This window comes from Anas platyrhynchos, chromosome 2 (assembly GCF_047663525.1).
Source record: "Anas platyrhynchos isolate ZD024472 breed Pekin duck chromosome 2, IASCAAS_PekinDuck_T2T, whole genome shotgun sequence".
Taxonomy (NCBI): Eukaryota; Metazoa; Chordata; class Aves; order Anseriformes; family Anatidae; genus Anas; species Anas platyrhynchos.
Window position 1 is genome coordinate 12,224,522 of NC_092588.1, and position 23,658 is coordinate 12,248,179.

Below are 23,658 nucleotides of genomic sequence, written 5' to 3' on the forward strand. Positions count from 1 at the left end.
TCACGCCATTTTTCTCCCAGCAAAGGACTTTGTGCTGGTATCCCTCACAAAAAGCTGGAAGCAGGATTCCCTACTGCTGGGTTTCTGCTTACCAATTTCTGAATGCCTGCCAGGTATTTATTTAGCAATTTTTACCACGTCTTTTTCCGAACACTGATGGACTCGGTTTCTTTCCTCTTAACATAACAAAGGCCTTTATTTTTTTCAGGCTGATTTCAATTTGGGGTTTTATTCTGCTCTAGCCCAAATAGATTTGTGTTGGTGTAACACAAAACAGGCTGTATGCCACTGAAATATAAATGGAAACAAAATTCTCCTGATTTCCAAGTAACCATAGATTTGTATCACCACAGAAGAGGGTAAAAATGGAATGGGCTTCGGGCTGCTTTTAAACACCTCAAAAAACCCCGACCCCTGTACAGCTGCTCTGCTAGGAAAACTTACAGAAAAGCAGTGAAGCCTGGAGCAGTGGTACCCAAACACTTAAATTTGAACCCTGTTTTCCTATGGCCTGGAGGAGCTGCCCTGGGGCACACAGAGGTTTGTCTTGTGCAGCCCCAGCTCTTGCAGCTCAGGAGCTACAAACCAGCCCCGGCTTCTTTGGCAATGCAGAGGAAGAAGCCATGGGGTGGCTGCTGCTCAAATATATGTGCATATACTCATAATCATAGAATATCCCGAGTTGGAAGGGACCCACATGGATCATTGAGTCCAACTCCATAAAATATTGGCCAAAGTGCCTTGGAGCAAGGGAGGGAGCAAAGCCTGCAGATACCTCACGTGGTGTAAAAGTGGCTCTGAAGTTATTTGACCAGATTAGGGAAGAGCTTGATACTGGATCATTTTCTGTTCTGGTGACAGGGCTGGGAAGCTGTACACACACACTCAAAAACCACCTCACGGCAAACCCATGTTCTTCTCCCCTTCCAAAACACACAGGCTTTCTTCCTGAGGAATTCCTTGCCTCAACTCTCCAGCAATGTTTTGTCTTTTAATGGCTGGTAGGGCTTGAAAATAACAAACAAGCTTCAGATGGTGCTAATGGTCCATTCTGCTGACCATATTCATAGTTAAATGCATTCATGTGGTTCATATCTGTAGAGAGATAATTACTCAGCCTATGTGGTAATACAATGCTGGCTACATTTTGTGGGTTGCAAAGAGGTGCCAAAGACACACAACTGGTTCCAAAGCACTGGAGTTGCTTGCTGTAAACAGTTCTAAAAATGTCTTTTTTTTTTTTTTTAATTTTCTTTTTATGCTTCCTTCTGTTTGAGCAAACTCGGGGTTCTCACTTAAAAGGAAAATAGAAATAAAGCAGCTACTCACAGCACTGCATTTCTTACATCCTGGGAATTCAGTTCTTCTGCCTCTCAAGGCGAGCACAACTTCAGATACCTACAAAAGAGGGGGAAAGCTCTGTAAGATGGGGAAAAAAAAAAGGGAGAAAACAGCAAAACAGCAAAAAACCCTTCCACTTTCTGCTCACAGTGAGTTTTTTTGACAAGACCTGGGAATGCTGACTGACAGGAACTGCAGCAATGTCCACTGACCACCGACAGGATCATGTGAAGGTTTGGTGCTCCAGCATGTACAGTAACACCACATACCTTGGGGGCCTCTGGGGAAAAAGAAAATCCACATTTCTGAGGCCAAAACGACAGTGGGGAGCACTCACAGAGGGATGCCCGGCCATCCTGCCGCGTTGGACTGGAAATACCCACAACACATCTGCTGCAGGCATGGGCCAGAACCAGCTCTGGCTACTGGGAGCTTCAATAAAATGTGCCTGGCTCATCGCCCTTCTCCTTTAAAGGACTCACCTGCTGGGTCCTAAAGCTAAAGTTTGCTTTCTTTGGTTTTGCTTCCTTTATTTTTTTATATATTTCCCCCCTCAGCGCTGGGAGGGAAGGGTTTGGCAGTAGCAGCTGTGCATGTGTGCGTACACACAACTGAGAAACACCCTGCCTGAGGGGCTGCGAAGAAAAGGAGAGGGGAAAATAAGTGGTCACAGGACCGGGCTGAGAAAAAAAAAAAGCAATCCATCCAGCTGCAAAAGCAGTACATCCAGCCAAACACCCTGCTCGCCAGACAGAAGCTTATCGATTGCTTCAGCGGTGCCCACAGCACCGCCTGCATCTTCAGCTCGAGCTGAGGAATTTCAGTAAAAAACTTCACGCTCTCCGCGTTATCTGGACAGAGGAAGGCTGGCTGGAAAACCTGACAGCAAATTAGAAAGAAATCACTTGGAGTCTTTCGCTACTTCCCAGCAGCAGGTCAGGTGTTTTTTTGGCTCTTTTCAGAGGAAGCCACTGTTTGATTTCCTGAAGGAATATCAGAGCTACTCGAGGAGCTGGGAGGCCAGGAGCTGTTACACAACCGAAAGATGTTTTCTAAGAGCTTAGAATAGAAGAAGCTGCATGTTTATTCATAGATAAAAGGGAAACTGCTTCCCATTTTGCTCCATCTCAAAGTAAGGCAAAACACGAGTTTCACTGAATTGTAACTGAGAAACTGGCGTTCACCCCTCCACCTGCTGAAGGGACAGAAAGTGCTTGGCACCAGAATTTTGGGTTAAAATCCCTCAGTTCTCCCATTCTGTGCTCCAATCCTGGTGCCAAGCAGTTTCTGTCTTTAATGGGCTTAGCCTGATTATCTTATGTTGAATCCACCCTCTGAAATCCTGCCTTTTCAGTGCTGTGTCCAATGTATAAAAGTGGCCCCACGTCTTCCCAACAGGACCAAAAACGCCCCTACAGATAAAATGCTTTCAGCCACTAACAAAATTGCCTGTAGTGCTAAGTAGCCTCATTTCTAACCTCTGGTTAGGGAGTCAACTGAAATAAATACATTATATAAAGTGCCATCGCTTCTTAGGACTGTATAATGAGCTTCACAATTTTTGGTGCTTTTCCTAAAGACTCAGCTAGTGAAGTTTCTGTGAGGATCCCAGCTTTAGGAGATGTAAAGCAAGAGGAAATCTCCTGGGTGATTAAACCCAGTCCCTCGCTCTTGTGCCGCACCACGCAATCCTCCTCAGAATTCACGGAAAAAGTTTCTACCCCTCGTGGCTATGAGAGCATGATTTAAGAGAGCAGCTCAGAAACGTGTTGGCAATATACATATATCCATATATATGCACACATATCTCAGATCTTACAAACAACCTGACGGTTCTGGGAGATCTGCTGCTGCTTTTCAAAGTCTGGAGTTAGGCGATTGCGGAAGAAGTAGTCACGACACATTTCGCACAGAAATGCCAAATATTTCTTTGCATCCGGTAGGTAATTGCTAATACCAAGGAATTAGGTCTTGCCCAACGTTGTTCAGCCTGAGCAGCTACTCCTGAATGGCTGCTCCTGAAGTGCTTTTCGCATTACTCCAGACCAGCTCAGGTCAGGGGAAGCCGCACTCATTCCTCAAAAATGTGATTTTGCAGAAGTGTGTCACAGCCACGGGACCAGGTGAAGGCAGAACAGATCTCTCCCAGCCACAGACAGGCACCTGTGAATGTGCAGCCACACTGCCCTCGAACCACAACCTGCCTTCTTCTACGTGTGCCACGTACACGGCTGCGTGGTCACGGACAGGAACGGGAGAGATTTGTATCCGCTGGCTCCAGCGTGGTGTCCTGGCGAGCACACGTACGGAACAGGTGACGGTGATTTATGAATTGCCATGCACCACCTGACTCACAGGAATCGCCTCCGTGTGCTTGTACTTGGCCTGCAGCCTAGGGAGGACAACTCCAGCTCCTTCCTTCTCCGCTTGCCAACCAGCAGGCGCAACCCAACCACCAGCCCCAAGCCCCGCTTCGTCATTCTGGACGCTTTCCAAACAGAAAAGTGGCATCTCATGTCAAAACAACGACAACAAACAGAAAACCACAAATAAACAGAAAGACTTTAACAAGTGTGTCACTCCACGAACATTAGCAGGTTTCTGCAACCCAAACATCACAGCGCTAACCACCTGAAAATGGGATTATTTTTCATTGTTCGCAAGAGATTTCCCCCCCAAAAAACAGATTGTTGAAATATCTTTAGTGAACTAAAATGTAAATCCAGAGCTGCTGTTAGGGCCGAGAAGAGAAATAGCTGTACTTTTTAGCAGCTTGACAGTAAAGTTCCTTTGAGACTCTTTCAACCTAAGGAAATTATCAATTTTGCAAAAGAACACTATACAAAGAGAAATGGAGTTGGGAGTCCTGAAAGCACTTGCTTTCCCCAGCTGCACTTGAGTCGAAGAAAAATAAAACCCAAACTCCTCCTCGACCTCTTTTCCTGAAAGATGCCAACTGGGTAGTTTGATCCCCACTGCCCCTCTGCCCAAAGCATCAACGTGGAGCAGGTCACACCTCCAACGCCAACCCTCCACCAGCTGCAAGCAGCCCCACGAGGCTTTGGTGACCCATCACCATGCTCCCAACCTCTGGCTGTCCCAAAATGCCAGGCTTGGGTTGTCCCATGGATTGGGTAAGAGAGATGCAAGGGGGAGGAGTCCTCAGCCCTACACCTGCCTCGTGGCTTTTGGCTTCCCCCATCCGTTGGCCATGCCCTGCCTGAGACATCAAGGCTATGAGACAATGAAGTCCAAGTCAGCTCCTCACCCCCTGGTGTCTGTATCCCAATAGGCATTTATTAACTTTTCTGTCTAGCTTATATCTAGATTTCCCCAAAAAAAGCTACCATGATAAAAATTACAACCTTAGTGAGCCGAATTACTTTGAGCACTAGAATAGAAATGCCTTCTATCAAATTAAATATTCACAGCTGTGTAGGAAATGGGTGGTTTACAGCCTGGAGATTGCAGACTGTTATTATGGCATGATTAGCAGATACAAGCTTTCCTGGAAGTTGTCTGTCTCAATGTGCTGAAAATCCCCATTATCCCGGCGGGTCCCGAGCACCCCAGCAGCTGCTGGCTGGCAGGGCGCTGCTGTGTGCTGCAGCTCCTCCACCGAGCTCCTCCTCGAATGTTCACCCATGTCTGGGGACCCTCAACCAAAGGGAAGACTGTGGTCATGAAGATCCTTCACTTCCACCCACTTTTATAAAGCTTATGTGTGCCCTATGATCTCCATGTGCTTAAATCATGCAAGAACAGCACAGTTTGAGCAAAGACATGGGGATGGAAACACGTGGATGGTATTCCTGGCATAGCCAAAGTACTACCAGGGGCCAAGCCAGACCACCTCACAGTTGTTCTATTTGCAGGGCAAATGATGAATGCAGAGTTGGAAGGTTCAGTGTAGAGTTTAATTAAACCATCCCCACCGCTATCCCTAAGCCAAACCCGTAACAAAAGTCCAGAGTTTCCATCAAAGAACTGAATATGCAGTGAAAAAGCCGTTAAAACAACAACCACCACCAAACCACAAAACAAAACCCCACAGAACTGCCCAGAGGTCTCTGCAAGCACATGAACCATGTGCCACACCATGCGACTGGGAACACCCGGTGGTGCCTGGGGATGTCCCTGCACCTCTTCATCCCCGGCAACCTCATCCTTGCCCCACCGGGCACTTGGCTGCCCTTCCTCAGCTCTGCAGCCTCCTCAGGTGTGATGAAGGGAGGCAGGAGAGGCTGGGAGTGGGAAAGCTGGCGCAGCTTCTGGCATGGCATGGGCAAAGAAGGAGACTCCTGCGAGGGACCCCTCCACCTTGGCAGCATGACAGCCACAAGCACAAGGTCCTGATCCACGCCGTGTCTCCACTCAGCTCATACAGCCTCTTTGAGCCTCAGCTTACCACCGTTTTGTTCAGGGGGAACCAAAGGACTGAACCCAAATGAAAAAGAATGGGAAAGCATCGCTCCAAGCCGATTACATTCGCTTTTCAACACATCCCCTAGCTGTGGATGTCAGCACAAGAGAAAGACATATTACTTTCTTTTCTATTTTCTTAACTGTTCCTAGTTTCCCTCAACAAATCAAAGCGTTTTCTTGAAGGGTGAGAAATCTCAGTTTCGTATACTATTTTAAATTGGCAGCAAGGGCTTTAAAGCAAAGAGAAGAATGTTTGACTGTGTAAGAAAATTCAGTGATGTCCTGTAGCGGAATGCTTTCTGGCCAGGAGAAAGTTCATCATTAATTTATTTGGCTTTTAGCAGAGTTAAATTATTTCACATTATTTCTCTTATCCCTTCCATTTCAGACTGCCACCCTCTGGATAGTTACCTATGAGACAAGGCAGTGAAGGTTCGCCCAGAGTAATAAATGCCTTTGGAAAGCGGTTGTCCAACTCTCCTCTGCCAAAACCATGACTGATAACTGTTTTCCAACACAGTGGTTGCTACAGTAGCACTGGTGTAGGACACTTTTGCTGCCCAGCATAGGTACAGCAGTAATTTTTATTTGAGTTTTAAACAAATGAGCTACTCAGTTTTCAACTCAAAGGGATGCCGAGCCCTGGTGCTGAGATCCATCCAGGTGTTATCAAGCGAGTTTGCTTTAGAGACGCAGAGAATGTGGTACATTGGGGACCAGCCAAGAACCACACGCTCCTTCCTACCCTCCACAAATATTTAAGCTTGGAACAACGGCACTGCTAGAGAGGAAAAGATCAACAGAGAAAAGAAAACTGAAGCGAACAGAAAGCAAAACTACGCTAACACATGCCAGGCCCTACGGTCTAAACACACGTGCCAATTTGGAAAGGACAGGGGTTATCATTCGAGATTGCCTATAGCAGGGATCCCACAGGAACGCATGGCAAATGATGCAGACAGCAGGCAAGCAGCATCACTCCGTGTGTGTACAAACCTATTGGAAGCAGACTGCAGCCAGAAACATCCCTAGCTATTTTCCCCACTTCGATTCACCGTCAGAATGACACATTTTAAAGCCTCCCAGTACTGTTGTTGGATTTGGCCTGGTCTCTCCAGTTTCAGCCTGATTTCCTCACCAAATGAGGCTCAGCCATGCAGCACTCTTTCTCCTGCTCTTAATTCATTCCTCCTTTGTTTCCCTCAACTCCCAAGCTGAAAAGAAAAGAAAGGCAACTTAAAAAAAAAAAGGGGGGGGGGAAACAAACCAAAACAACAACAAAAAACAGACCAAGGCCAGCCAGCAACTACATTTTGCTGCTATAAAAATAAACACAAGGGGAAGGGGTTTCCCTTTTCCGGCTGTTCAGACCATTCCTACTTTTGGCTGTAAGCATCGATGTGTTTGCAAATTCCTGCCAAACACAGCAGCCGTCAGTGCAAAAGTGGTACGAGAAACAAAATGAGCATAGGGTGTAAACATAAAGCAAGAAATCACTTCGCTCCTTTCAAATAACGGTGTGTGTGTTTCATCTACTGTTGAAAACTAGCACCAGTAGGTGTTGTTGAGTCTCTTATTTTCAGTAAGAGCATGTATCAACATCTGGGAAGCTGCAGCTCATGTGCCAGTGTTGGTACATCAGTGCTCCTGCACTGGGTGCCTTGCAGAAATGCTGTGGAAAGGAGAAATCCTGCACACACCAAGAACCAAAAAACAGCATCTGAGGGAAAAAAATAAATGGGAGATATGAGCTTAACAGGGCTGGCATCCTCTGGCAGCACAAATCCCTGTACTGGTGTGGCTCCCCTAGGCTTGGTGGGCACTCAGAGGGTCTGATGGCTCTGTTCGCCCCTAGGACTGAAAGGCTTTTGGGAAAACTCATGCAGCAGTTGCTTTTGTGGACTTTTCTCCCCATCCGGGCAATACCCAGCGCAGCCCGGGCACTGCATCCGCGTGTTCTGTTAGGAATCAGTAACTTGGGGCCCGTCCTTTCCCTCCAGCTAGATTTTTTTATTTTTTTCAAGCAGAGAACACAAAGAGATGCAACAAAAATGTATCCTCACAGACCGTCATTTTTTCAGCCCCACAAATTGGTCCTATCCACTTATCACCCTCCTGGCAGTGATGGCTGTATTGAACATTGATTTGTTACGCCTCCAGGTCCACACCTCCGAACACTCTCATGCATTTTTGGAAGCCAAAGGAATACAGGTTCAGACACTGGAGCTTTTATACATTTCCACAGATCTAAATGCTGTATTTGAATCAAATTAAGATTTGGAGTCTTGTGCTGGAGTATGTCTGTAGCAGCCGATGCTTTTTACAGCCTTCTACCTGACTCAGGATCCAGGGCATAATTACATTTCTGAGAGCAAATCCAGCTACTATTTAAATACGCCTTTGCCACACACTCCTGTAGGAAAAGGTTCAAACCAAGGAAGATAAAGTGCAATTCACATCCTACTGTGAATAGCTGTTCAGGAGAAACACGCTTTCACCACTTAAAAATCAGACAAAAAGGGATTTCATACAAAATTTATCCAATCTTTCAACATAACCTGCAACATGACATTAAGTCCTTCCTTCTCACAATATATTTAACAAGGGGGAAAAAAAAAAGCACACATGCACACCCCTTTCTCTGGTGCTCCTTGTTATTCTTCCAGAACAATTCTTCAAAGCTGCTGAGATCACTCTGTGTTACCTCCTTTTTGAAGGATCAGATACATTGCATCAAAAAGCATGCAGGAAAAGTTCTAGGGCATGAAACCAATTTCTGCACACTTTTATCTGGGTCAGCTTTTCTATTGATTCTGCAAATACCATATCACTTTTTTTAAGCTTTTTTTTTTTTTTAGTTTAAAAAGAAGAAAAAAAGAGTATCAGAACTTAAGCCAAACATCCACCTGAGCCAAGGATTAGTTTTGCTGGGTGACTCCAAATCAAAAAGGTAGATTAAAAAGAAAAAAAAAAAGTCAGAAGTCTAACAGCAAAAGAGCATCTGGATCGATTTCTAAATTCAGTAAATGCCGTTTTCCCACATTGCTTCTGTTTTTATTATATACTATTTAATATCTTTGCTGTTACATGCACTCAACTTAGACAGCTGACAATGTGTAGAAAAGCTGACGTGAGAAAGCACAAGAAAAACACGCACACACACATTTTATCATTAATTTATCTTTCCATTTCTCTGCCCTCTGTCAAGTCTTGCTCCATGGTTATGAACTATTTGGCACACTCTTCAGCTCTGTTTTATGTTGTCTCCTCAACCCCAATGTCTGTCTTGAGGTTCTCTGTAATAGAAATAATAAAAAAGAGCTGACCTCAGGTGACAAAAACACTAGATTTTGATTTAGGATGAGGTGACCTGTTGCAGATGTCTTGAATTATCAACTCTATCTGCACACATAGGTGGGAAATGGAGAAGGGGCACTGCTAGGACAATGCCTAGCAACAGGTAACAGTTTGTAGTAGCAGTGACTCAAAAAATTGCCTGCAACTCCAGATGACAGATGAAAAAAAATTATGAAGTACTTGGGAAGTCTAATTAACTCCTGGTAAAAACAAAGAGCTAATGAACTGGCTCTCAAGTGCTTTTCCAGGACGCAGTCCTTTTAATTCTGAGATGCTTTTTGCATATTTTGTTGGTGGTGCAATGCTGGGAATAACTAAATGTTGCCCAAGAGCCTGATCAGCAAGCTTGCTTTTGCTGGAAGCTGGGCACACGCTTTGGCAAGACCTGGTTTTGCAGGGATCCAGGCACATGGCGAGCGGGGACATTTGCACGCGCACTATGACTTGGAGCTTGAGAGGGATCTGACTCAGCTGAGCAACTCCTTCCTGGCTCTGGGACACCACTCTGGCACTGGAGGATCATCAGGATGGATCCCTAAGCTCTGTCAGAGTTGCATTTTTACACTCCGTTTTCCTTGTCTGGAGAGTTGAGATGGAAAGATGAGTAATAGTTTCCACCACAGCAATTGTGTAACACGAAAAAAAAACCAAACCCAACCTAACAGATTTACGGTTTCTGATACAGGAATGACTAAACTCCAACACTAGGCTGGTGGTTCCCTCTCCCAAGCGCCTCCCTGTCATACCGCATGTTCTCCACCCTCCTCCAGCACCTACAGCTCCATCTACTTTTATTCTAACCACCTTCCCCATCTCCCATTGCAATCTGAGGAGCCTCATGAACTGCTCAGGAGGCTCACCCAAAGAGGTGCTTCCCCAAATCCTGCTTGCCTCCTGGTAATAAGCTCAAGGGGCTGGATCGCTGTCTTCTGGGACAGGCTGCCCTTCTGCTCACTACCAAGCCATGCCGAAGTGCAGTTTTTAATACACTTCTAATTGCAGAATTGTTGCTGTATTACACCCAGACTTCCGCCTTCCACCGTGCATTAATTGATTGCTCTGAGCTTTGCAATCTTTCAAAGAAAATGCCTTGAAAAATAAGGCTGGGGAGAGTCCCATTAAACAGGGAAATGAAAACGCCTCCTTAGCTGCGCTGAAAAAAATTAGGCCAGGCTTCTCTCCACCAAATCTCTAGGTATCACTGAAGCAGTAACAGTTGGCACACTTCTTAAAATATGTACAGGTTGTGACAAGGCTGGCTGATTAATGGCCAGCTTACAGTGCTTGGTAAACTCAAAGCATTGGTAGTGAATTTTAAAATCAGAGAGACACCGTGGTTTCAAAAAAGAACTTCTTCCCACTCTGGGCTGCCCATGGTGACTCTGCCCATGGCTGCCTCTGCTCTGTGGCTCCCACTTCATGCAAAATGTGTTAAGATCACCCCGGGAGAAGTTAGAGGTAAAAAACTTGGGATATCGGCCCAGATTCCCACCAGTGACCATCTTGGGGTTGCAATGGGCTTGCTCTGCGAAGCAGAGGAAAGGAGCAGGGCTCCTGTCACTTCTTTGCCAGGCGATGCAGCAGGGAGGGTGAAGGGGTAGGCCAAGCACCAGGCCACCCTGCCAAATGAGGTTGCTACAGAGCATATATTAACATAAAATTAAAAACCTCCCACGCACCTATCCTACTCAAGCAGGATGCTTTCCACAGGGAGAAGTTTCTTCTCCTGAGCTCCAGAATAACCCCATGTGCCACATTCCCATCCTTCTCCTGCTCCACTTAGGTTGGAAACGCCTGGTTACAACCAGCATCCAACCATGGTGGTGGACTTAGAATGGGAGGTATTCTCATTCCTTCATTACTGACGAGATAAAGCAAGGCTGATTGGAAATTTGGCTTCATTGTTCCCAATTAAAGCTCCCACGTTCCCCCCAGCACAAAGCACTGCCTTGCCATGGCCCCCAGAAGGCCCCAGTTGCCATCTCTGGTGGCCACAGGCCTGGACACCCCTCACTGCCCTGCATGCCTCACACCCTTGGCTGCCTGCCCAGCCTGTCTATGGCCTCTGTATTTGGATATTTAGGCTGCTGTGCAACAAATACAGACATTTTTTATGCCTGTGCTCTTGCACATGGACTTCAATAAGCAGGTTTTGGCCATCCGTCCCATGGCAAGTCACCATATATAAGGTGGTCGCCACAGGTCACTTGAGAAATGCACTGCTGATGCTCAGATCTATACACTACGTCTCAAAACATGGAATAGTGGCTTGGAAGTACCTGGTATAGAGCAAGTTAAGTAACTTTGCTTCACTATTAGTCTCCTCTGTGACACTTTGTGATGATTTCCTAATAACTGTGGAGCAGCAGTGACACTGACCAGAGCAAGTCACCAGAGCAACCTCTGCTGTCCCAGTGCAAACTGTACAGTTTTGATTTAACTCAGGCTTTGACTTATTTGTATTTTTATGCTAGCATTTTCCAGATTGACTGTGGAGTCTAAGCAAAAGCCTCAGTCAGTGTCTCCACTGCCTTGATCCCAACTCAGCCACAAGCTTTCACATGTCCCATTGAAAGGACCAGGACTTTACTTGAGTCCAGAAATTCCCTTTATTTAGAGCTCTTGCCTCTACAAGGAATTCTGTAATGCTCTGCTCATAGATAACAGCAGTCAAACATTTTATTCATGATGGAAACTGCATTTAAAATATTTTTCTACCGTACTCAGAGGGGTTTCACATTTTTTCACATGTGACAAAATAGACATGGGTTGCAAGAAGCTACAAATCATGTCTACACAGCACTACCCAACCTAGAGCATCCCGGACCAAATCTGACTGCTGGAATCAAGATGTTCAAATCACCTCTGGTGCTAAAATAAAGGCAGAATTTATTTGTGGAGGACTGAGGTCTCTCCTTGTTTTGCAGTAGAGCCGAACTAGAAATCTGTCCAGTTTCTAGTCCACACCTCAAGTTGCCTTGTCAGGTTGCATGATCTGTAAGCCAAGGTAGGGTTTTATTGTCAGGGAACATAAACAAATAGCAGGCAGTGCTGCTGATCTATCTCAGCTCGGTGCATATAATTTTAATTAAAGCATTTATGTAAATACAGATGCAAATTAGGCTTGCTATAGCATCTGGCAAATTGCTATCAGAGCCCTGAGGCTAGTGGCAAATTATCAGCATGAACCTCCACGAAGCGAAGGCACCAGATCCAGTCTTGGTCCAGGCACCCTATACTTTATTTGGCTTACACTGGCGGTAAAACTCCACATTGGTACATACATAAGAAGTTAAATAGTCTTCCGTTTGAAAAAGAACTCTTAGGAGGTAAACCAACATCATTAAAATCTGTCCTTTAGATAGCCTATGTCTAGCAAGAAAAAAAAAAAAACACTTTTGCATTTCTGCAACACCTATCAAAGGAACTCAAAGCGTCTCTGAAATGTTAATTAATCCACACTCTCCCCAAAGGAGATCTATTTGAAAGATTGTTATATGCAGTCTGCATTATTCTCTCATTTGCCAAAGGCTCACAAGGGGGAAAGCTGCAGAGATCGAATCTGGACTTGGGAGCCTTGATTGCCTGCTCCTCCATGTCCTGATCACAAGACCTCCCTCCCCAAAAATCACAAGAACTCGCTCACACCAGAGAGGTGCGAACCTCTTTGGCCTAGATATCACTGCCTCAAAGTAGCGTTAACTTCAAAACCTTGTTAAAAGTACACGAAGGCGATTATATGACAAGAAAAATAAGGGAAAACAAATCACAAGGGGAGATTTTTTTTCTTTTTTTTTTGAAAATTGAAGGAATCTTTAGATCATGCTGAAAGGATTTTATCTTTGGAAAATGAAAAGGTACAGCCAAGATAATGTTCACAGAATTACCTGCATCAGCTCTGGCTGATTATTGCTCCCCTCAAGGTGCACTTCCATCTTTACAACCTTGTAAGTAGAGATCAATTCCCCTTCTTTCAGAACCTGCATTAAGACCAATGCTTGGAAAGAGGCAATAGCTCCTAAGGCTTAAGTGCACACTTAACTTGATCAACATCAACGATGCTTAAGCACACGCTTAACATTTTCCTTGCAATCTCTTGCAAATGTTCCAGGGTATGAATTTTCCACCAGTACTGAACAAAGTGAAATCACATTTCCAATTTATTCAGAATGGATACAGAAGTATACTGGAAACAATTCTTAATACTTGTGGCGAAGAATACAAAAAGAAGACACAGTAAGTTTTGTAGTCATGCGGATACATTCATGATGTGATAAAACGTGACACATACATGACATATCATTACTATGACAACATTGTTTGGAATGCATTCGCAACCAGCATTTTGTAAGCATATGGTCATATATTGGCCCCTTCCTGTGCTCAAAATAAAAAATTGGTGGAGGGTCAGGAGCTAAAAACATCAAGCCACACACACACTGGCCTGTTTGCATTCCTTTGCCCTGATACCAGCTATAATAACTGCATATTCATTTAAATGCTTTGCTCATAAACTTATTTGTCTTTAGTGTTTAGCCTCAAGGAAAAATAAAAAATAATCAATAAACAGGTAAAAATAGCGAGTGTTGTTTTTCAGTGCTGAGGTGCATGCATACATCCCTACAGTAACAGTGAGCTCCTGGTGGAAGAGGGAAATGAGGAGTGATTAAGGATATTACACTGAGGTCCTGTGCCCTGTGATCTGTTGGGATGAACTAAATATGAGGGCTTCGTGCCCCAGGAAGCCGAGCATCCCTGCTTTCCACAGCTACAAACAGCACCAGCAAATACATGTGGGAAACTCGCTGGAGATCAATCACATTTCAGTGTTTCAGACTCACCTTTGCATTTTGACTGCATTTGCTGTAGCAAAATAATTTTTGGGGTCTATTTGCACAAAGAAAAAATGATTTTCACTGGATCAGGGAAAAGACAACAAAAGATGACACAGTTCCCATCCTTACTTTGGGAGAAAAACAAGCCACGATCGCAGCCTTGCCACATATTTGTTTCAAGTCAGAATCCACGCTCCCCATGGAGACCAAGTTGGGGATCTGAATGTTTTCTTGTTGATAATCCCATCTCAATACACTGTTATCTGATCTGAAAGTTAGCTGGCTAATGCCAGCAGACTGAGTTACTGCACTAACTTTGCCAAAGGTAACAGGTAAATTAAAAACCACAAACAAACATCAGTAAGAGGTTTGCAAGTCTGCTGAGGCCTTTGCCATCCGTCACACTCAATTGGCACATGCTCAGGGACCTGTTTGGAAATCAGAGCCTCCAATACCGTAGTGAGAAACCGAGCTATTTGGATAGTAACTCGCAACATGGGGACATGGGTACACAGAAAGAAAAGGACAGGCGGGAGGGTAATGCCCTAGTCAGGGCCATGGGAAGGGAGATTTTAATTCCCCATGGAAAAATGTGCATATCAGTTTTATTCCTCACCGCTTCTGCACGTCATTCTTCTAAGAAAACTTTTCTGCATCACAAACACATGGATGGAAAATATGCTAACAGCTATCAAGAGCTTTTTTTAAAAAACAAAAACAAAACCCAAAAACTTTTATTTTAAAAAAAAAGAGATTAAAAAAGAGGTTAAAAAAAAAAACAACAAGGAACTGCTCTTTTCTCTGGTTCCCTGATAATGCAGAGAATGACCTTGATTTTTTTTTTTTCCTCAAGCAAAGAAATGTGTAACTCTAAAATGCTGGGAGGAAGAAAGGCACATTACTTCACCAAAGGACCTGTAGTAGCAGTGTAACAACATCAGCTCTTGAAGGAAGCCAAAGATTAAAACTCTGTGGAAAGATGGAGTAGGTGGTAAAAACCCAAAGGAGTCATCTGTGTTCTAGGATTCAAGGGGTAAAGCTGTGCTGGGAAGAGGGAAGGGAGATGCTCTGTCCAAGAGGTAAACTGGTGCTTTGTTTCCTCCGTCTGCATATTTTTCCACTTTTTATTTTTGGATCTTGCAACATTAGACAGTACTAAGTCGTGCACAGCCAGGATAACAGCTGCTGTGCCCTGCCCCAGCGAGTGGAGGGACACCAAAACCAGCCACACAAAGACAGCTGACAGAAGAGGACCTGCGACAGTACGATGCGGCTTTCACCTCTGATGCTGAGGAGGATGTGAAAACATCCCTTTAAAAATTTTATAGGAACTAAGACCCCCACGACACCAGAAGCTCTTCAGCAGCAGACGAATACCCACATAGTGCTGTCAAAATGTTATGCAGTAGATCGGGCCATTGCAACAAGCCCACCTTCTACAACAGCGCAGCAAAACCAGCTCGCAGGGCCGAGGAAGGGTGGTTTTTCCCAGCGCAAGCAAGCCTTGCCTTGGGGCTGTGCCAGCATGGCTGTGTCACTCAGGAATCACACCTCTTCATGCTTTTGGCCAGTACAGCTTTGCTGGCAGAAGTCTGCGCTGTAGGCATGGCTTAACCCCAAGCTATTTTCAGAAGAAAGCGAGATGCGATCTAACTTTGCAGTGTGCATTACAACCTGCGTCCTACAAAACATAAAATTCAGCCCTCGTGCCTTTCTATGCTGAGCCTCTCCGTTCATGGGAGCGACTGTCAGTCGCTGTAAAGCAAGCGTGGAGATGCTGATGCTGTGAAATACAAGGTTTTATTAAAAAGCCAAACAGGAGAGCTTGCACTGATCTGTAAACTCCAGATTAGCACTGTTTCAGGAGAGAATTTCACATGCAGGATGAAGCTGTAACGCTCACTGTTACAGACAGAAACTAACACATCTCGAAGGATGATTAAAATCCTACAGGACAGCTTCATCCCAGACTTAACCAGAACCCACCGTATTTAAGCCAGCTGAGCAGCTCCTCCATTTCTACCCATAAGCCTGCAGCTATGACACTGACTTTACCCTTTCTTCCTCTTAATTTAGGCTTTGAAGACATTTCCCTGAGTAAGACTTTACTGAGCCCCAATGTGGCTGCTGGTTGGAGTACTCATCAACCTAAATGCACATCAGGCTTCATAACAATTTAAGGTAACACTTCCAAACCCGGGTACCCACCCGGAGACACAAGACAAACGTGGATATAGCTAATGAACAGTTGTTTTTTTACAAGAAATGCTGGAGAACCACAAGTCCCAGTGACCTACTGGCACTCCAGTGATCACTTCGATGCTAAGACATTTTAAAGGCTAGACCTCAGACAGCGCTGTTTGAGTATGTGAGCAATGGTTTTCATCTTGACAGGGCATGACAGGAATACAGTGGCACAAAAAAAATAAAAAAAAAAGGAAGATGAATGATGAGTTTCAGTGCCATCCACTGCGTGGTCCAGTCCTCTGCCTGAAAGCACTGAAATCAGGAATCTGCCTGCGAGTGCAACCAGACACACATTTTCCTTGAAGTGTCACCCGCAGCTCAGCAGCACGCAGGAGACACATCTGGAATTTTTCTGTCTGCTGGCAGCTCAAGTTATGACACCAAGATCCCACAGCTGACCCTTGGAGACGCTTCCGTCTTCCTCTTATTTCACAGGACACTGTAAGCTTCTGCTTGCTGGAAATGCTGATCATCACCGTGCTTTCTCACGTCATCGATACCTGATCACTGGTGCTTCTGGCAGCGACAGGACACAGCGTTTTAAATTACGTCGGTCTTCCCTCTGCTCCGGAACAGAGGTGTTGCAACATCCTTCACCTGTGATTCCATGCCAGACTGAGCGAGGAACAGTGCCTGTTTTGGGACAACTCCTCCTAACCACCGAGGAAGAAATAAGGAAAGGGCTCCCAAAACTTAGGAGGAGCTTCATGCTCTTGGCTGGGACAACAGGGGAGATGTTCCAGAAGAAGAGAGCAGCTCTACAGACGGAGGGGTAATGGTACTATGGGTAACTAAAAAAAAATCCACAGTTGACCAGTATCTGCTCTGCAGCCTCCACTGCAGTTGCTCCTGGAAGATCTACACCAGCAAAAGGGTAGAAACCCTATTTTTGCATCTATCCATTTTCCAGCTTGTGGAGGAATTGCTTCAATAAATAGGAGTGACAAGAGTCACCCAAAATCTGGATGCTGGCTGCAGTCCCACAGGTCTTCCCAAGAGACAACTATGCTAGTTTTGAGGTCAAACCCAAGCTGCATTCAGCACGCTGCTGGCATGTTCCTGCAGACTGATGTGACAATGGGGTCCCACCAGGGCCTGCTGCAGTCATATGGGGCACGGTATGACCATGTGCTAACATGAGGCTTTAGTCACCACCAGGCTGCCTAAACAGGCTCTTCACCTTGTCCTAGCAGTACAAAAGTAAGTTGTTAAGTTAAACCCTTGAAGATGATGCTGGTGAAGGACAGGACTTTGAAATTCCATCCCGGATCCATTTTAACTTCGGTCCATCAGCTCTAAGGAATGGTTCCAGGAAAGGAACCAAGCATCCCTTGTCCTTTCATATTATGTGGGATAAAATATTTACACCCTGTAAAAAATAGTAATAAGAAAGTTAAGTAATAGTAATAAGAAAACTCTGCTAAGGAGGCAGAAGACCAGACAGAAGAGTAGGTCAGCCTGGATATGAAGCTGCCTGGAGTAATGGAGCACCGAGGGACCAGCTGAGCCAGCGATGCTTCAGCAAGTGCCTGCTATGGGCCTGTCCTACCCCTGCAGCCAGACACACAGCTCGGCAAGCCAAAAAAAAAATTAAAAAAAAAAAAAAAAAAAAAGAAACAACCTGCCAGCTTCTTCATATTCATGAGCTCTTTAATAATGCTCAACAAAACTTGGAGGCATGTTCTCTGCTGTTACTCTTGCCCTTCTGCATAGTGAGCAAGTCATAAATATTTCAGGGAAGAGTCCAGAAAATTTGTGAGATTGGTCCTAGCCTTTTACAGCATTAATGAGCAGGTCATTAATAGTTAATGAAACAGCTGCTGGTGATCTCAGAAGCAAAGGCAAGACCAGAACAGAAGTGTTTGCCCATTCACTACAGTGTGATAATGCAAAGGAACGGCTTGATCCTTTCATCAGATCCTTCCCGTCAGGACAGGACCCTGGGGCTGGTCACAGACCTCCAGGAGAACTGCACCCAACCCCTCTGCGTGTGGTGGCAGCCTTGTGCTGGACCCAGCAGTGGTGGGTCCCAGGGATGGAGACTGCTGCAAAAAGTCTGCACCGACTGTCCTGATGCTCCAGGAACATCTGCTGGGGGGAGAACACCTCAGGACTACGTCCAACTGAAACACAAATGTCCCAAATACATGTCTAGGTGGGAACAGGCTATGCACGTATGCAAGTACAAGTGTACTCAGCAGATGGATATGTGTAAAAATGTCACTAAAAAGAGCAGGGGTTTGGGGCTTTTGAAGGCCTCAGCTACATGTTCAAAGCTGCACCCTGAAAGCCAAATTCACAATACAACTAGGAGGCTGACTTCAAAGACCAGCTCCTATGATTTCAGCCTTGCATGCAGCGAGGGCTTCGGTGGAAAGGTATTTTTGCTTTGCTTACTCTTTCATGTCTCTGAGTTGACATTGCCTTGCCTGCATGTTCCCAGCTGGGAACGCAGCGAGTGTCTCTCAGCCATCCCTGTTTGCTAACTCCACATACAGAGAGCTTCACCCAGCAAAGCCTGGAGCAGCTCCAGCCTTACAGCCAGGGAAAGCAGACAGGGTGAGGAGGACAGGTCCCCAGGAACAGTGCCATTCAGGGAAGGGGACACAGATCTCCAAGTCCACGCAGGAATTCAATCTCAAGAGTCAAATCCAGCGGAAAGCAGCCTACATCAATCCTGCTGCTCCCACAGGTAGTCTCCTGAATTTCAGCTCACATCAGAGAGCTTGACACAGAGAAACTTCTTACTAAACAAATGATAAGGGTCTGCAAAGAAAACCATAAGGGTCTGGAGCTCAGAGGCTTCCTGAAGACCCCTAGGTGGATAAGGGCAGCACAGACCCATCTCCTTAATGCCTTTTTTTACACGTCATCTGTTTGGGCTGTACCACTCAGAATTGGCAGTCAGAAGCTTTGAATTTATTGGGAAGAAGACAAGTATAAGAAAAGCTTAATTTCAAAGTCATAGTCTTAATCCTACCCTCCAGAATAGCACTGCCAAGTAGCACTGAAGTCAAGCACGGCTTCAGCATTGGGCCCTTCGTTAAACCATTAACTACAATTTGCCTAATCTATCCACAGGTACCTGCTGAACAGACAAAAGGCTTCTCTATCCTCTAACACCCTTCTTTCCCCTAAAGCCTGTGCTTCTGGACAAGCACCTCTTGGCACGATGTCTTCTAGTTTTTAAGAAAACTGGTCCTTGGCTTTGCTTGCCGTCAAACAAGACTCTGCCTGCCTAATTTCAATGCAGATCAAGGGTGGCCTTAACTGATCCTCACTGTATGAAGACCTGTAAAATAAGAGTATATTACATTCATTTTGAAGCAATTATTTTATTCTGTAAATTGATTAAAAACTATCATTTGCCAAACTCGACTCAAAAAAAACCAAAAAACCAAAAAAAACCAACTACTTGGACTTAATAAAAAAGAACATAATTAGCAAAGAACGTTCAGTGCTTCCTTTTAAAACACATAGCATGTAACATTCCTTCCTGCTTTAACTGGGGAGCATCTGAAAGCTGTTATAAACCTTGATTTAACGACTTTAACACCTTGAACTATTTAAATCATGCTAAGGATGAAACTTCATGAACGGAGAATCCTGCCAAACCCAGATGTGCATTGGGCTTTTCCTCATCTGGCATGAACCAGATGTTTTAGATAATTTAAGAATGGGTACTTTAAGATCACTGACAAGCCAAAAAAAGGTTAATGACTGAAAAAATACCCAACTGCAAATGTTTCTTAATCGGGTTTCTACCACAGTCGTCTCACTGTTTCATGAAAAACAAAACCGAAAACCAAGATTTGTGATATTTTTCTTCCTCTGCTAGCTACTCTAAAAATTTCACTACTGTGTTAAAATGTGCTGATTCCAACTTTTTCAGTGCTTTTCAACTGATTTTAAAGCACAGCACAGACACAAGGACCATCACGCTGCCAGCCAAAAATTCATCAAGTTGCAACCCAACCCAACCCAAGCCTAGGGGCCACCCCAGAAGGTGAACAACGTTTCAAGATGAGTATCTGTGGGTTGTAAAAAACAGAATAAACTGTGGCAAATCACAGTCCTTTCCTCTGTCCTGCAGACCCTGTGAAAGGAGGTGAGGAAGGCTCCTCCAGTGGGGTTGCACCAGCAAGAGGCAATGGGGAAGGATGCACTGGGTCCAAAGCAGCAAACTTTAGCACAAGCTGCAAGCCCAGAAAATGGACAGAGAGAGGAGGCTCAGGTATGAATTCAATAATCAACAGACTCTTTGCCTGTGCAAACACACCCTTTTCACAATGCAGCAAACTGCACCTCGCACTGCTGCACACAAAACATCCGAAAGAATTTAGAGAGGTGGTGGATATGGATGCAAATCCCCATCCCCAGGCTGCTTCCCTATACCTTCTGTAAGCAAAGCAGACCACAAACAGCTCCTAAACCTTGGCCAGCAAGTACCACACGCTATTTACCACATCACAACCAATCTTTGGAGGCAGCAGTGCTACCACTAAACACCCAATATCCTCCTTGCAATGCAGCTCGCACACTTTCCAGGGGGTGCTTCGCATTCAATAGCACATCACCGAGCAGGTCCCTCGCTCCACCGTGCACCACAAAAGCTCTTTCCCTGCCACGGTTTCCACAGCACAGGAGTAGAAAGCTACAGAACAGACTGCTTTTTTAAAGACAGGCACTGAATGATGCTGTGCCACAGTGAAATGTGGCCTTTTTTTGGTAGGCGGAATTATAAAGAGCCCCGGGCTGTACCCCACCGTGAATTTTCAAAAGAACTTGGCTCATGTTTACCATGGAAAAAATCAGCCCGGGCCAGCCGGCAGCTCACAGCTCGCTGCTCCCCAGAGCACAGCCTGGGATGTAGGGGACAAGGGCAGCGTGCACCCTGCCTGGGCAGCACCCTGCGCCCAAAGGGATGTGCTGCCCTGTTATGGGAACAGGGAAAGGAAAGGAGGGGAAGGAAGAGGATACTGAAAATAAAATAAAAATGCAAAACATGATCTGAACAACATAATTCCTCCTAAACTGGTGAGGGGATGCAGACAGAGGTTTGTGACTTTATTATTATTTTTTACCCCCAAAATTATGTATATGTGCATCCCCTGGAGATTTTGCAGTAGGGTGCATTTGGCTCTGCTGGGAGCTGGAGCTGCTGACCCTGCTGAAAGCTCCCATTCTTGAGCAGTCTGGCTCGCAGGTGCCTTACGGGGAGAACAGGAACTTCCACTTGCAAAGGAGCTAAAGTGGAGCAAAAAAAAAAAAGAGTTCAGATTTCAAAAGATTAACTTTAAATCCACCACCTCGGCATTCTGATTTTCTGCTAAGTGAGAAGAGATGAGGCTGGAGCTAAGACCATCTTTACAGTCTAAAAACATCTACAAACATTTAGTTTTGAATGCAAAACACTTTAGAAAGCTGACTTTTTTTTTTTTCCTGTATCTGATTAACTGCAGATTTTGAAACTTGTGTTTGCCTTGAGCAACATTTCCCAAACCACCTCTATCCCCCTGATATAACCACCAGGCACACAGATGAGACTACGGCAGATCCACAGAGGAGTGGAGCCCTGTATAAACTGAGATTGAGCAAAACTTGAGGACGCTAACTCCAGACAAAAAGAAGATACCAAGTAAGGGTAGCTGAAGAAAACAGCTTCTTCCTAACTAACACATTGCTCTTCCTTGTCACTCTAATTGCTTTAAAACACATGCAGAGCCTATTCCTTCCTTAGGCCAGAAGATCCCATGCAAGCAGAGGGAAGAAGAGGCTCCCTAAGGAAGCAGTTTCCTCTGTAGATCATGATTTGCTCATCACCAGCTCTGCACCTGAAAGGCTCCTTGTAAAATCCTGCAGGCCCACAGCAAGCACCAGCCCCGCATGTCTATGCTGTCTCTCCCATGCAGCATCCCCAGACACTGTCTCTGGCTTGAAAACCCCACACAGTGCTTTTTCAGCATCTCAACACCACTGACTTCTCAAAGAAAATTAAATTTAACCCTCAAAACAGTAGCAGAATGGAGGTGGTGCCTTCCTGAGAAGACGCTGGTACCCGAGCCCTGGTTGGAAAGACCAGGAACTTTACTCAAAGCTCATGTAAAAGGGTTTCTGGCTCTCACAGCCTTGAAAAAACCTATGCTGTCCTGAGAGATGAGGAAGAGATCCCTAAAATCTCTAACTGCGAGGCCACGACTCCTCCCACCATCTAGCAGTGCCACACGACAGTAATGACAAGCGGCATCGTCAACGTGGCAGGCTGCAGGAGATGCCCCAGGAATGCCTGATGGGGACAAGGGAACAGATGCGGGATAAAGGACTGCCAAACCACCTTGGGCTGATCTTCCACGGATTTCAAGGAAACTATAACAAGGCAATGAAGGCGACAAGCACCGAAGCCTGCAACGGCAGCGTGCTCCGAGCATATCATTTAAATAAATCACTTTCTGGAGAGACAAAAGACAAGGAAAAACTCCCTGCAGTGCCTGACAGTTCGTGCTGGAGAGGATGCTGGAAAAAAAAACACAAAACACACACACAAAAAAAACAAACCACAACAAAACATATTTGTTTTAGAGGTGGGAGGCAGAAAGAGGGGTGGGGAAGGCATCTTGTCAAAAACACTTGAGGCCAGAACCAACAGGACTCTCCTTTATTTCTTGTGAGAGTGAATCAGCAGCGCTCCCGAGCCTGGCAGCAAACCTGGGAGATGCCAGTGTGGTCTGCCTCAGCCTGGCATCCCCCAGCTAAGTGCCCCAAACCCTGCAGCATCAGAAACAAAGCAAACTTATGACCTCAAATTAAAACAAAACAAAAACCAACCAACAACAACAACAAAAAAAAACAACTATTTTCCCACTTCTGCTGTCTGAATGAAGTGTAACATAAAGTAACTGAAACTAATAAGCATGAAATTAGGTTGAGAGACACGAAAAAAAACCTCCAAAGCTTGGAGGGTGAGAAAAGGGAACACATGGATTGAAGGCAAAGAGACGGGGCACAGACTCCTTGAGAAATACTAGGATTTTACTGAACCCCTCTGATGGTGCCTTTAGCAGCTGCTCAGAGCCTGCTTCTTTGGAGTGCTATTTAAAAACAAAAATCACAAAACGATTCCATGTAAAAATAAAGGAATCACATTTTTTTCCCCTATAAAGCTCTGCTGTAGGAGATACACAGCAGGTTTCTGACTTCTTCCTCTACTCACCAGACTGTACAAGAGGTTAAATAATTCTGAACTTGAGGCTTCCTCAGTTACGGTCATTGACTCAAAACAGGCAAGAAAATCTCTTTCCATTTAGCTTTTTTTGTTTGTTTTGTTTTGTTTTGGATCCAGCAAGTCAAATATGCAGTTTTAGCACTTAATAGAAAATTGTGGGAACAATAGACAATTAACAACAACAAAAGAGATGCCAAAATCCACAGGTAACTTGAGGTTGCAAGCTTAAAA

The 23,658-nt window shown here is 45.1% G+C and overlaps 1 protein-coding gene across 5 annotated transcripts in view; it reads right to left on the bottom strand.

The window, feature by feature from the left end:
* The window catches only part of ZHX2 (zinc fingers and homeoboxes 2), a 68,239-nt gene that overhangs the window by 39,258 nt on the left and 5,323 nt on the right, over positions 1-23,658 (bottom strand). For 4 of the 5 annotated variants that reach the window (XM_038174074.2, XM_038174075.2, XM_072034349.1 and 1 more), the window contains exon 2: positions 1,330-1,398. The gene's annotated coding sequence lies outside the window, so the exon portion shown is untranslated. Of the gene's footprint in view, positions 1-1,329; positions 1,399-21,371; positions 21,448-23,658 lie in introns of those variants that run through there. The other variant, XM_072034350.1, reaches the window with a different exon arrangement.